Genomic DNA, 12,758 nt, shown 5'->3' with positions numbered 1-12,758 from the left:
TTTCAGTGCAAAGAAGTGAGCTACAAAAGAAACAAGAAACCAAAAAGTATCTTCGAGAAATGGTACAACTTTCCCTAAGAGTGAAATATAAGGAAATCCATTTACCTTGAATTTTAAACCTCTTGAGAATTATCATAGGCATTAACTATACTTACAGGGTATTGTGTGATGAGCAGGAAGACCACAATGGTAGAGGTCCCCCGTGGACTTTAAATATTAAAGTCATCATCACAATAGAGTAAAACAAGCTGATCAAGTAGGTTGATCAAGTTCGCCATGTGGGTTTTAGGTTACCCTAAGATGAAAGGCTCACTCCCCACATTCAGAGAAGACACAATAAGCTAATTTAATTTGAAATAGACACATGAGAAGCTGCTGCACTGGGGAAGGCAGTGTTTTGGAGGTGGGAGTAAAATTCCATTTTTTACTCTGTAAAACTTTCTGTAAAGTCTGGCTGTTTCCGCAACAAGCACGTGTTAATGTCTTCGAGTTTTAAAGCCATCAGAGAAAAGTGAAAGAAACCAGGGTGATGGCTATCAACCCATTGGTCTCGACCTCTAAGGAAAGAAAGCAAGGGAAGGGCAGAGGAGGAGAGAAGAGAGGACTGGAGGGGAGGGGGCCGGAAGATTATGGGCTTCTGCTCTCCTAATTTAACTCAGGGGGCTTGGCGTCCTTAGAGCTGTTTCATATCATCCTTTACATTACAAACCTGAACTACAAAGTGGAACCTAACTTCTCAAAGGAAAATAAAGCGAGTCAGCCTCCAAGCTCTGCTACTCCCTGGCTAGTACCCAGAGAGGTATTCAGCTGTTCAACTTCTGTACAACCACAAGCACTAGGAGGGTTTTAAAAGGAGTGGAGGCGGAGGTATGAGGAGAGTGAGCAGGGAGTAAGCTTGAGCGGAAATGGTTAGGAGGCTAGTCCTCATCCCCCACCTCCACCCCAACAAAAAAGGCAGAGGGAGGAACCAAGTTCTTACAGTGAGAGCCTGCTTTCCAACCTCAGAGATTTCAGAGGGACACCTGCCTCTCTAAGGTTGGAAGTCAACTGAGAAGGCTCATGTCTTTGCTGCAGGTAGGTTGCTGAATCCTATCAAAGAGGGTCTACCCAGTGAGTCAGCGACTGAGTGCCTGTTGAGTGAGGCACAGAAATTCAGCGGATGATGCCAGGTCATTCTGGTTTTGTTGTTTCATTACAGTAAGCATATTGTGAACACATTGGTAATTCTGAGAGGTTTGCTTTTGGTTTTGTGTACCTGATTTTGTCATAAGTTTTAAGGGTGCCCTACTTGCCCACTTAGTGTTGATGGGAAGTTCATCTGTCTGCTTACTAATTAGTCCCCTGCGGTGAACATGCAGATTCCTGGGTCCCACTGCAGAACTATTCTCGCAGAATTTCAACTTTTGCCTGTACTGAAGGAAACTCTTAGCCAGCTAGTGCAATTCTGACTTTGCAGACTGAGTGCCACATGCCTGAACTCACCTCTCAGTCACCCCATTCCTGGCCCCATCGAGAGAGGTCCATTTATTTTGTAATCAACAAAAGGCATCCTCTTTCCTCCCCACCCCCATCCCACCCCCCAGAGTTCCTGGACAGCCAGGGTCCTGCTGTGCGCTTTAGAAGGCCAGGTTCTGACCCCGTGGCTGCAAGCCTCTTCCTCTGAGCCACCGCTTCCTTTTGGCCGCCTCCTTTCCTCGGGGTCGGTCCCCCGGAGGATGGAGCGGGCTGTGACACGCACCCCGGGCCCCGGGGGGTGGCCAACCGGAAGCTGCTTGGGGCGACGAGGAGCTTGGATGTGGTGGTCCGGGTGTCCCCACGCCTGTGCGATCGGCCCCTAGGGTCGGAAGAAAAGTGGAAAACGGATCCTCCACGTGTCCTTCTGGTCCCGGGGTGCAAATGGTAAGGGTGGCTCGAAGCACAGCCCCGATCTTCTAAATGCGAATAAGCATTCTATTTCTGCTGAGCGTATCCCGTGTTTGCTGAGCAGGAGACTTAATTCCGGGAGGCGCACGGCTCTCCGGGGACACTTGAATGCGAGAGTGCATTAACCGGCTCCCCAGCTCCGGGAGCCGGGACTGCCCGCCCCTTAAGCTAAAACCTAGCGGAGTTGGGGTTGGTGAGGTGTGAGCCTAAAGTCTCAGATGCTCACACCAGGGCTGCAGAATCATCCTTCTGATGACCGCACGCACGAAGTCCTTTTCTCCCGCGCCAGCACTCTCTCGAAACTCCAGGTGCACTGGGCAAACGCAGACGCCGTTTCTCGCTTTCCCGCCGGCTGCGCATCCTGGCTGAGCGCGCCCGGGGCGGCCTTTGCATTTCCCGACACCTCCGGCCGGCAGACCCCTTAGGAGCCTCCCTGGGCAGTCTCTCGGATGCAGCGCGGAGGCCGGCCTCCCGCCAGGCTTTCTGCCTGCCTAGGCGCGGCGCCACCCGGGCCGGCCGAGGGCGTGGTCGCGAGGCGCCACGGACCGCGCCAGCCGCGTTTCGAACCCGCTCCCGGGCAGGTGCCGGGCTGAAATCCGGCTCCTTGGCATCCCCCCACTCCCCTCCAAAGGCAGGCTGCTGGCAATGTTCTCGGCCTCGGGCAGTGGCTAGGGACCTGGAAGGAGGACTGAAAACGCCAAGGCCACGCCACCTGGGGTTCTATCCCTATTTACCCGCTATACGGTCGCCCTGCGCGCTGAACCCGACCCCGCCCTCCCGACTACTCACCCGCTAGTCCGAGCCCCTCTCCCCGCTTCGCGCCTGGACGCTCGAGGTCACCCCCTCGAAGTCACCACGCGTGGGCAGCCCTGGGGGCGTCGAGGAGTGCCCCCCACGGCCAACGCCCCGCCCTCCTGTCCATCCCCGGGAGCTGAGCTCTCGTCCCTCACCCTCCCGGGAACCCCCCGCAGTCGCCCAGCTGGCCAAGTCCCCTTGGCTCATTTCAGAGATGCCGCGCGATAAAGAAAAGGCGGCTACTTTGCATTCTGCAGCTGCTGGGACGCCCTGGCTGGGAGCGCGGACCCGGGGCTCGGGGCCCCGCCTTCCGCGGGCGCTGGAAAGGGACCGGGACGCCCACAGCGACAGGCCAGGTAGCGCCCGGGGTGGGGGCCCAGGCCGCGACGCCGCGCGCCCCAGCACTTACCTTGCCTCTGGCCAGCAATTCCATGATGTAGCCAAACTCACTTATCTCCTCCGACTCAGACATGGTTACGAACCTTCACCAACTCTGGAGGAGCCAGGCGGGCGCATCGAATGCGTTTTTTTTTTTTTCTTTTTTTCTTCCCCCCCTCCCTCTCTCTGCTTTATTCTGAGTTTTGCCAAGCGCCCTCCCGTAGGCGGTTAACGAGGAAAAGTGAGCAAGCTGGGGGGGAAGGCCAGAGCGCGGCTGGGGGCGATGGAGGCCATAGAGCGCTCGCGGGCAGCAGCGTCCGGCGTCCCGGGCTCCGGGTGCGGCGCTCCGGCCAGGGCGGGGTATCGGAACAAACCAGGGCGGCGGCGGCCGTGGCCGTGAAATGCACACCAGGCGGAGCCCGCCGCCCAGGCCCCGCCTCCTCGGGGGTCGCGGCCCGCGCGCCTCCCGCCCGGGCTCGGGCGGCTGCAGAGACAAACAGCGACACAAAAGCGGGTCCGCTCCCGGCGTGGCGCGGTCCCAGCCCGGACACACCCCTCCCACCCCCCAGGGAGGGTTAAAGCAGTCCCTCCGCCGATGCCGGGGAAGGTGGCCGTCCGGAGGTCCCGGCGCCAGGACCGGGAATAACCCCCATCCCACTGTCTGGAGGTGCGAGGCCAGGGAGTCTGAATGCAGAGGAGGCAACAACAAAGGATCTGGCTGCAGGCGCCGGAAAAAAAAAAAAAAAAAATTTATGCGAGGGCCCAGGAAATGGCAATGCCGCATCTCAAGTCAACCTTCCTGAAATCCAATAGGTAACAAAGCCCAAGCCCAGCGCTTCGGAGATGAGAACAAACACAAGGATTGTATTTTTAACACTCTTAAGTGTGTAAGGGCGATTGTATCTCTGTATCCTCCTGATACTCGACTTTCCCTTAATTAAAGGAAAAAGCACCATTTCTGCCAGCAAGGTTCCTGCCCAAACACTGTCACCCTAGTGACGACTAACACTTTTACAACTAACTCGTTTCATTAATTGAGTTATACATTCAGGGCATGTCTCTCACATTTTCTACTTCTTTTTAAAATAGCAGCTCCCCTAGGAGGCTGCAGCTGAAATGGCCCGTCCGTCTAATCCCTGCTTCATTCCTACCTGACAACTTTGCTTCCCTTGGAAAAGAAAACTTGGCTTCAGGAGTCTGCCCTGGTCTATTATTACTCCACCCTCGGCTGTCTCTTATCTTCCTTGAAAAGGAGGAAAGTGATAACCGCTTGAGATTTTCCCTAAAAAACAAACAAAATCTGCCAGCCATCATTGGATTAGACTCGAATAGGAGATTTACTACAAGAGCAAAGCCACTTACCTTCAGCGGGTGGGCAAAGTCTGGCTCAGCATTGGTGGGCAGGGTGGTATATGGAAATGACACACAGCAGTTTTGGAGGCTTGATAAGTAAGACACAGGGGCTTTTCCTCTTTTGCCTCTTCCGTGGGTCATTTTTCGAATTTCTCCCCTCTGGCCCAGAAAGCTATATAACAAGTTCTTGCTTTTTTTCCCCCCAGTGCACCTCTCCTTAAAGCTCCAATAATGTTGCTCCTTGACTATTCATCTACCAGAACTTTGCTACTTCTTCAATGTGTTACACTCCTCTATGAGCTGATGCTTGCTGATAGCCTCAGAGCAAAGTAGCAAAAGATAAGGAGCCAGGTATTCCTAGTTGGGGCTCAGTAGGAGGTAAGACACAACCAGAACACTTCTTGCTTGGAAGCTTCTTGTCCTTTTCAAGTTCTGTAGAACTTCCTGTGTGGTCGTTGCTTCTATAAGAAAACTAGGAGCATTGAGAGTTGAAATAAGGCCAGGAGCATTTATGAATGGATTCTTCCCTAATATTAGCAATACCCTACAGATTTCCAGGAAGCAATACTGCTCTCAGAGTGAAAGTTCTTCATGCCCAGAATGGATTCTGGCACTTGATAAAAACCAGTGTCAGAAGTGAACAACTAGGGGCACCTGGGTGGCTCAGTTGTTAAGTGTCTGCCTTTGGCTCAGGTCATGATCCTGGGGTCCTGGGATCGAGCCCTACATCAGGCTCCCTGCTCCGTGGGAAGCCTGCTTCTCCCTCTCCCACTCCTCCTGCTTGTGTTCCCTCTCTCGCTGTGTCTCTCTTTGTCAAATAAATAAATGAAATCTTAAAAAATAATTTAGAAAAAAAAAGTGAACAACTAATCTTAATGTCTGCATTTCGAGCAAGAGACAAAGACGGCATACAAGCCAAAATGTTTCCTCTTAAAAAGCTTTCCCTCACACCCCATCCAATGACTTCCACATATCCCTTGTGAGAACTGGGTCATATGTCCACCCCTAGCTTCAAGGAAGGCTGGGAAGGTGATCATTTCACTCTGGAAACATCGCCAGGCTGAATAGTCAAGGACTTGTTAATACAGAAGAAACAGATACTGGGTAGGAAACTGGTAGCTTCTGCTATCCCTCGGGTAAATGCATTCAACTTTCTGAGTTTCGGTTTTCTCTTCTGTAAAATGACTGGTTTTGAACTAACTGGTCTCTAACCCCTCCTGCTCTTAATGCTAAGATCTCTGATCTAAGGCTCCCTTTGCCATCTGGTAGCACCAGCAGTTGCTATTATAAAAGGTCTGTCCACCTGATCACTTGCTACTAGGAGATACTTCAGGGAACATATCCCTCTCGGTTGCCCAGATTCCTACCCAAGACCAGGACAGGGGTGGGGGCAAGGATCTTAGAATCACCTGCTGCAGTGGCAGGAGTGGACTCGCCCCTGAGAATTCAGAAATTACAACCTCAGCTGGGTCCTGGCATTTACTCAGATGCCTGGTGGCATTTACCACTCTCGATTGTTGTCTGCGTGTGAGGCACTGTGGAGCATTAAAGACCTTTCACAGTTGCCAGGCATACAAAATGAGGACCACACTGAAATCGCCCCTGAAATTCTACACGTGGACTTCAAAGACACAGGGACAGACAGCCCACCGACCCAAGCTGATTTACCATTTACTTTCTAAGAACAAATGAAGATTAATATCATACACCCTGATATCAATTAAGCTTCTTTCCCCAAAGGAACTAAAATTAAGAAAAAGGTTAATTCACAGTTCTCAAATATAATGAAACTCACAGGACAGATGCTGCTTCTCAGGGAAATTCCCTACCTGAGAGAAAGATATTTGGGGCGCCTGGGTGGCTCAGTCGTTAAGCGTCTGCCTTTGGCTCAGGTCATGATCCCAGCATTCTGGGATCAAGCCCCACATTGGGCTCCCTGCTCAGCAGGAAGCCTGCTTCTCCCTCTCCCTCTGCCTGCCGCTTCCCCTGCTTGTGCTCTCTCTCTCTCTCTCTCAATTGAATAAATAAAATCTTTTAAAAAAAAGTTTTTATTTATTTCAGTAATTGCTACACCCCGTGTGGGGCTTGAACCCACAACACTGAGATCAAGAGTTGCACATTCTTCGAACTGAGCTAGTTAGGTGCCCCAATAAACCCTCATATTTACTTCGAAGGTTTTTATTTCAAAAGTGCAAGCATAAAATCTGGCTTTCAGACATGAATGCATCCTAGCACCTGTACCCAGAAATGTCATTTTAAAAACCCAGTTCTTTTTTTCTTTTTAAATAGCTTTGTTGAGGTATGATTTGCATTCCATAAAATGCACCAATTGTAAGTGGAAAGTTTAGGGTTTTTTTAATTAAATTATGGAGTTGTGCAATCATCTCATAATCCAGTTTTTTTTAAAGATTTATTTATTACAGAGAGAGCAAGCGTGCATGCACAAGCAGGGGGAGTGGCAGAGGGAGAGGGAGAAGCAGACTCCCCGCAGAGCAGGGAGCCCAATGCGGGGCTCGATCCCAGGGTCCCGGGATCATGACCTGAGTGGAAGGTAGACACTTAACTGACTGAGCCACCCAGGTATCCAATCCAGTTTTAAACCATTGGAATATCTCTCCATTTATTGAGATTGTTTTTAACTTCTCTTAGCTCTGCTCTCTAGATTTTGGTGTTGGATATATTGCACTCCTTTTGCTACATGTATTGCTGAATATTTTGTTATTGTGAATGAAACTGATTTCTTAATTTCATTTTTGAGCTGTTCATTGCTTGCATATAGAAATACAACTAATAATTGCATATTAATTTGTATCTTGCAATGTTATAAAACTCATTTATTAATTCCTGTACGTTTTGTTTGTAGATTCCTTATTATCTGTAATTAAACAAGTTTTACTATTCCCTTTCCAGTCTTTATTTTTCTTGCCTTATTACTTTGGTTAGCACCTTCAGTACAATATCAAATAAACACGACAACAGTGGATATCCTTGCCTTATTCCCAATCATATGAGAGAAGTTTTTAGTCTTTAACCATTAAGTATTGATTTAGCTATATTCCATAAATTTTGATGTATTGTTTTTGTTGTCATTCAGTAAGAAATATGTTTTTAGTTTAAATTTTGTTAGTTAGCATATAGTGCAATATTGGTTTCTGAAGTAGAATTCAGTGATTCATCACTTACATACAACAAACACCCAATGCTCATCACAAGTGCCCTCTTTAATACCCATCCCCCATCCAGGCTATCTGCCACCCACTACCCTCCATTGACCCTGTTTGTTCTCTGTCATTAAGAGTCACTTATGGCTTATTTCCCTCTCTCCTTTTTTTCTTTTGCCCTTTAGAAATGTTTTCTAAATTACCGTTAGCATTTCTTCACAAGGGTTCATGGGTTATTTAGAAATATGTTGCTTAATTTCCAAATAATTCCAAATTTCTAAGTATTTTAGATTTCCCATATTTCTGTGTTGATTTCTAATCTAATTCTGTTTTGAAAAACCATGCCTTAAATGGTTTCAGTGTTTTTATTTTAAAGATTTATTTATTTATTCCGGGGGAGGGCAAAGGGAGACAAGCAGACTCCAGCTGAGCGAGGAGCCTGACACAGGACCCCGAGATCATAACCTGAGCTAAAATCAAGAGTTGGGCACTCAACCAATGGAGCCACCCAGGTGCCCCTGATTTCAGTGTTTTTAAAATATATTGAGGCTTTTTTTGTAGTCTAACATGGGAGTTAGCACATTTTTTCTTAATGGGTGAGATATCAATTAAACATTTTACACTTGCAGCCATATGGTCTTTTTGACTACTTACCACTGCAGTTACAGGATGCAAGCTACCATCAACAATAAGTAAACAAGTGGATAAGGTCACGTTCCAACAAAAATTTATTTACAAAAACAAGCAGCTGAATAACCACATGAAAAGATGTTCAACATCATCAGTCAATGGAGAAATACAAATCAAAACTGCAATGGATTCCACTTCATATACCTATGAGGAGAACTGTAATTAAAACAAACAAAAATGGAAAATAAATGCCAGTGATAATTTGGAGAAACTGGAACCCATGGCTAGTGGAAATGTGAAATGGTGGAACCATTGTGGGAAACAGTTTAGTGGTCCCTCCAAAAGCTAAACATTAAATTATCATATAACCCAGCAATCCCACTTCTAGGTGTATACCCCAAAGCACTGAAAACAGGGACTCAAACAGATACTTAAGAAACAAACAAACAAAAACAAAACCCAGATACTTATTCACAAATGTTCACTGCTGCATTTTTTTTTACAATAATCAACAACCCAAGTGTTGATCATAGATGAATGATAAACAATGTATATGTTTACATATATACCACATATATATACATATAATGGTATATACATATAATGGAATATTACTTGGCTATAAAGTGGAATGAACTTCCGATAAATGCTACAATATGGATGGCCTTGAAAACATTATGCCAAGTGAAATAAGCCAGACACAGAGACACAAATATTGTATGATTTCACATATATGAGATATCTAGAATAGGCCAATTCATAGGGATACAAAGTTGATTAGAGGGGCTGGAAGGAATGGGGAATGAGGAGTTACTCTTTAATGGGGACAGAGTTTATGTTGGGGATGATGAAAAAGTTTTGAGTGTGGTTAATGGTGATGGTTGCTCATTATCAATGTAATTGATGCCATTGAATTATACACTTAAAAACGGTTTTGAAAATTTAGGTGGCTGGCCCTTGGGCTGTAGCTTATTGACTCCCGCCTAGAAAATCATCTATTTGAGGTAATATTCCACATGTGCTTCCAAAGAACGTGTTCTGCGGTTGGTAGAATGTTCCATGAATCAGTTAGGTAAAGTTGGTTTCTTCTGTCTTTGTTCTCCTGTTCCTCCTTTCCTGTCTTCTTTTGTGTGAAATACTTTTTAGTATACCTGTCCCATTCTTCTGTTGATTTTTAACATTTTTATTTCTTAATAGTTACTGTAGGAGTTTAATATAAATATTAACTGATCACAGGCACCTGAGTGGCTCAGTCGGTTAAGCATCTGACTCTAGGTTTCCGCTCCGGTCATGATCTCTGGGTCCTCGGATCGAGTCCCTTGTCGGGCTCCACACTCAGTGGGGAGTCTGCCTGGGATTCTCTCTCTCCCACTGCCCCTCCCCACTCTCTTTTTCTTTCTCTATCAAATAAATAAATAAATATGTAAAAAAATATTAACTGATCACAATCTACACTAGGTTAATACTGACTTAAATTCTGGTAAAACAGAGCAACTTTACAATGTGGTTATAATCCTCCTCCCTTCATTATCTATTACATATCACATCTATATATGTTATAAACCCAACATTACAGTGTTACAAGTATTGCTTTACACAATCTAACAAAAGACTGTATGTTCTTTAAAGAAGTTAAGAGAAGAGAAACAATTAATTTACTCACAAGTTTATAATTTCTGGTGCTTATCATTTCTTCTTATCTGTAAGCATTTCCTTTTACCCTGAAGACTTCCTGTAGTGTACCTTGTAAGATAAGCTATTAGTCATGAACTCCTCTTCAATCTTTTAATTAAGCTGTAAATCCAAAACCATCACAATAAAAATCTTAAGAATTGTCCAGGAACTGGTCAAGTCAAAAGAAAAAATTTTTAAGTAGGCTCCACACCCAGCATGGAGCCCAACGTAGGGCCTGAACTCACAACCCTGAGATGTAGACCTGAGCCGAGACCAAGAGTCAGATGCTCAACTGACTGAGCCACCCAGGTGCCCCTGGTCAAGATAATTCTAAAGTCAATTCAAAGGAGAAATGCATAAGAATGCCCCCCAAATTTATAAAAGAACATTGCTCTATCAAATACAAAAATGAAGCCATAATAATTAAAATAACTGGTATAAGAATAGACAGAATAAAGACTCTATTATAGAGTCAGAAGACAGAATAAAAACTCTAGATTCAAAGCCCATGATTACATTTTACATGATTTATAATTATTTACTAAAAATAAAGGTGATATTTATTTTTATTTTTTATTAAAAGTTTGCTTTATTTTTCTGTTGAATCAAGTATTAGCCCCCTGTTTAAAGTTTGATAATTTTATGCCTTCCAAACAGCACAGTTAATATCTCACCGTATCAACAGCCAAATAATAAATCAAATTAGTCCCAGTGGTTATATCCACATCTAGATTGTTCAGGTGGTCAGGAACTCGTTTGCTTTAGCTTTTAGTTCTTGGTTGTATCTCCAAATACGAAAGAGCTGAGAAGCTCCTGCTGCCCCCACAAAGAAATTAACAGCCAACAGACTCCAGTTTTTGGGGATAATTATAAGTGAGTATCTTGACCAAATAAACCCTGTGGCCATCAAAACAGCGGACTGAGCTGTGCTGAACTTCTCTGCAGGTCTGGCCATGTCAGCTAATCCAGTACACACCAACCCCCATCTCTTAATTGGAGCCGATAAAAAAACTGTTTTGGGACCTGCCGGGTGGTTGTACACCAGCCTCAATCTCTCCGGCAGCAGGAGCTCCCACTTTATCGAGGACCCGGTGGTAGGTGGCCTGAAGGCCCGGGCACCAGCAGTTGACATCTCTGTGGAGGAGTTGGTCGTGGGCGGTCGAGTGGGAGAGTGGCCGCGTGCTCCTCCCTGGATGACAACGAAGGGCACTCATCACTTTCTCCTGTCACAGTGCCTCGCGTCCTCCTCTCCCCTAGGGTGCCCTTCCCGTGGATCAGGCTGCCCCCCTACCTAAAGGTGATATTTAGAATCAGCAGTAAAAGGAGAGGCAAATCAAATACTGATGAGAAAAGTCTGTACAACAAGATACAAAGATAAAAGAAATCAGAGAGACTGGGAGAAAATATTTGTAATATATATAACAGATAAAAGGATACATTTAAGAATATATAAATAATGGGGCACCTGAGTGGCTCAGTCAGTTAAGCGTCTGACTTCAGTCCAGGTCTTGATCTTGGGGTCCTGGGATTGAGCCCCCGCATCAGGCTCCTTGCTCGGCGCTAAGTGGGCTCATCCCTCTGCCTCTTCCCCAGCCCGCGCACACTCTCTTTCTCTCCCTCTCTCTCAAATAAATCAAATCTTAAAAAAAAAAAGGAATATATGAATAACCTCCTACACATCAATAAGAAAAAAACAAGTAGCCCAACAGAAAAATGGGTAAGGGATACGGACAAGTTATTTGTAAATGAGGGAAAACAAATGACCAATAAACATGAAAAGATGCAGAACCACAAAAGTAATCAGGGAAACAGAAATTAAAACAATGAGACATCATCATGCATTCATTAGATTATCAGAAATTAAAAGAATTTGAAAATTTTAAATTTTCTAGAGTGTAAGGGAATATGTCCCTTTAAGAACTTCCAGTTTTGAGTACTGAAACAGCTACTTTGGAGAGCAATTGGGCAACAGTGATTACAATGTTAAGTGACCCAGCAATTTCACTTTTCAGTATCTATTCAGAGAAGCACCTTTCAAGGAGGCATGTATAAATATGTTCATTGTAACACTGTTTATAATGGTAAAGGACTGGAAGAAATTTAATTTTCACCATAAAGGAATGCTTGAATAATTTATGCTATATCCATACTCTTGTTTTGTTTTGTTTTGTTTTTTAAAGATTTTTATTTATTCATTTGACAGAGATAGACACAGCGAGAGAGGGAACACAAGCAGGGGGAGTGGGAGAGGGAGAAGCAGGCTCCCCACTGAGCAGGGAGCCCGATGCGGGGCTCGATCCCAGGACTCTGAGATCATGACCTGAGCCGAAGGCAGACACTTAACGACTGAGCCACCCAGGCGCCCCAATACTCTTGTTTTTATATAGCATACAAATTATGTATATATATATATACATGTATATATATATCATATATATAAATGTGTGTATATATATATGATATATATATTTTCCATTATATAAAATAATGGAAGCAGCCCAAATGTCCATCAATTGACAAATGGATAAAGAAGATGTGGTAGAATCATTGCCATTTGCAAGGACATGGATGGAGCTAGACAGTATAATGCTAAGCAAATAAGTCAGAGAAATACAAATACCATATGATTTCACTCATATGTGGAATTTAAGAAACAAAAAAATGAACAAAGGGGGAAAAAGGAGAGAAAGAAAAGAGACAAACCAAGAAACAGACTCAACTATAGAGCACAAACTGATGGTTACCAGAGGAGACGGGGTGGGAAATCGCTGAAGTAGGTGAAGGGGATTAAGGTGTGCACTTGTGATGAGCACCGGGGTGATGTATGGAAGTGTTGAATCACTA

General features: G+C 45.1%; 1 pseudogene; it reads right to left on the bottom strand.

The window, feature by feature from the left end:
* Positions 1-8,315: 8,315 nt before the first annotated feature.
* On the bottom strand, positions 8,316-11,359 carry LOC145722766 (mitochondrial pyruvate carrier 2 pseudogene; annotated as a pseudogene).
* Positions 11,360-12,758: the final 1,399 nt, after the last annotated feature.

The sequence above is a fragment of the Leptonychotes weddellii genome, chromosome 7 (assembly GCF_054177405.1).
Source record: "Leptonychotes weddellii isolate Sample4059 chromosome 7, ASM5417740v2, whole genome shotgun sequence".
In the NCBI taxonomy this organism is placed as follows: Eukaryota; Metazoa; Chordata; class Mammalia; order Carnivora; family Phocidae; genus Leptonychotes; species Leptonychotes weddellii.
The sequence above is the reverse complement of the archived record's forward strand: the minus strand, read 5'-3'. Positions and strand labels throughout refer to the sequence as shown.